Raw genomic sequence first — 2,500 nt, forward strand, 5'->3', positions numbered from 1 at the left:
CCGAGCGAGCGGCGCCACCTCCCCACCCGGGAGCGCTGCGCCAGATCGATCGGAGGAAGAGCAGGGGTGCATGTAGGGACTTGCCCAAGTACGGAGGCTGCAAACCCCTGTCGTCGGGAGATACGTGCCCACGAGTCCTGGAAGCGCGACTCGGGTACAGGCGCCCTTGCGGGGGGGTACTGGATGTGGAACAGCACTGGGGTCGAAGCCACAAAAGCATCCGCCCTCATGGAGCCTCTCCTCGGCCTAAAAATCCAGATTTTAGCCTTGACGGCGCCCCCATGTGGAGAACCAGGGCCCGCGGGGGGGTCTGGCCAGGCTCACTTCAACCCAGGAACACCTCTCTGACTTGGGATAGGCGACCGGCAAAAGTCCCCCCACGCAGCTGCGGAAGCCTGGGTTCAGCCAAGGTGCAGACCTCCAGCCGAACAGGGACTCATAGCCAAAACGCATACCCAGGCCTACGGAGGTGAAAACCAGCTTAAATGAGTCGAAATGTGTCGGGGCTGAGAGGTACCTCTCTCTCATATATTCTGCCGGTGGTGTGCAAAACTGGGTCTTTGCATGGAGTGTCACCCTATACCCACTTTAGGGACGCATGCAAAAAAGTGCCCGATCGCCTGGAACTGTCAGGCGGATTCGGCTCCCTGGAATTTCCTCATTCTGGTTCTTTTTCACTTTTTGTCTCTTTTGCGACATCTAGTGGGCAGGCTGCATTACTGCAACCGGGGACACCTCAAAACGCTTGGAACTGGGGAGCGGGCTCAATTTACAAACGTTTTGCGGGTCCTGGAAGTCAAAATTGTGACTTCTGAAAACGACTAAGTATCAAGGACTCATCGCGCGAATCGCTCTGGAACTGAAATCGGATGCGCGCACTGACATGCTCCCCTCTCTGGAAGTCTGACACAAGTTGAAAAATTTTCTAAGTCCCCAAAAATTTTTTTTTTCAACTTTTTTTCAATTTTCCCCCTGTGGGATATATATTTTACCCACACTTTTGGAGCCCTCCTGGGATGCCCTCTAACATACTAGAACCTCATTTTGTGGAAGTTTTCACAAAATTGTGAAATTTTCAAAAAGTCAGAAATTTTGCCAAAAACGACTAAGTATCAAGGACTCATCGCGCGAATCGCTCTGGAACTGAAATCGGATGCGCGCACTGACACGCTCCCCTGTCTGGAAGTCTGACAAAAGTTGAAAAATTTTCTAAGTCCCCAAAAATTTTTTTTTTCAACTTTTTTTCAATTTTCCCCCTGTGGGATATATATTTTACCCACACTTTTGGAGCCCTCCTGGGATGCCCTCTAACATACTAGAACCTCATTTTGTGGAAGTTTTCACAAAATTGTGAAATTTTCCAAAAAGTCAGAAATTTTGCAAAAACGACTAAGTATCAAGGACTCATCGCGCGAATCGCTCTGGAACTGAAATCGGATGCGCGCACTGACATGCTCCCCTCTCTGGAAGTCTGACACATGTGTGAAAATTTTCTAAGTCCCCAAAAATTTTTTTTTTCAACTTTTTTTCAATTTTCCCCCTGTGGGATATATATTTTACCCACACTTTTGGAGCCCTCCTGGGATGCCCTCTAACATACTAGAACCTCATTTTGTGGAAGTTTTCACAAAATTGTGAAATTTTCAAAAAGTCAGAAATTTTGCCAAAAACGACTAAGTATCAAGGACTCATCGCGCGAATCGCTCTGGAACTGAAATCGGATGCGCGCACTGACACGCTCCCCTGTCTGGAAGTCTGACAAAAGTTGAAAAATTTTCTAAGTCCCCAAAAATTTTTTTTTTCAACTTTTTTTCAATTTTCCCCCTGTGGGATATATATTTTACCCACACTTTTGGAGCCCTCCTGGGATGCCCTCTAACATACTAGAACCTCATTTTGTGGAAGTTTTCACAAAATTGTGAAATTTTCAAAAAGTCAGAAATTTTGCCAAAAACGACTAAGTATCAAGGACTCATCGCGCGAATCGCTCTGGAACTGAAATCGGATGCGCGCACTGACACGCTCCCCTGTCTGGAAGTCTGACAAAAGTTGAAAAATTTTCTAAGTCCCCAAAAATTTTTTTTTTCAACTTTTTTTCAATTTTCCCCCTGTGGGATATATATTTTACCCACACTTTTGGAGCCCTCCTGGGATGCCCTCTAACATACTAGAACCTCATTTTGTGGAAGTTTTCACAAAATTGTGAAATTTTCCAAAAAGTCAGAAATTTTGCAAAAACGACTAAGTATCAAGGACTCATCGCGCGAATCGCTCTGGAACTGAAATCGGATGCGCGCACTGACACGCTCCCCTGTCTGGAAGTCTGACAAAAGTTGAAAAATTTTCTAAGTCCCCAAAAATTTTTTTTTTCAACTTTTTTTCAATTTTCCCCCTGTGGGATATATATTTTACCCACACTTTTGGAGCCCTCCTGGGATGCCCTCTAACATACTAGAACCTCATTTTGTGGAAGTTTTCACAAAATTGTGAAATTTTCAAA

The sequence above is a fragment of the Phyllobates terribilis genome, unplaced genomic scaffold, assembly GCF_046119375.1.
Source record: "Phyllobates terribilis strain yellow unplaced genomic scaffold, ASM4611937v1 Scaffold_2154__1_contigs__length_160622, whole genome shotgun sequence".
Taxonomy (NCBI): domain Eukaryota; kingdom Metazoa; phylum Chordata; class Amphibia; order Anura; family Dendrobatidae; genus Phyllobates; species Phyllobates terribilis.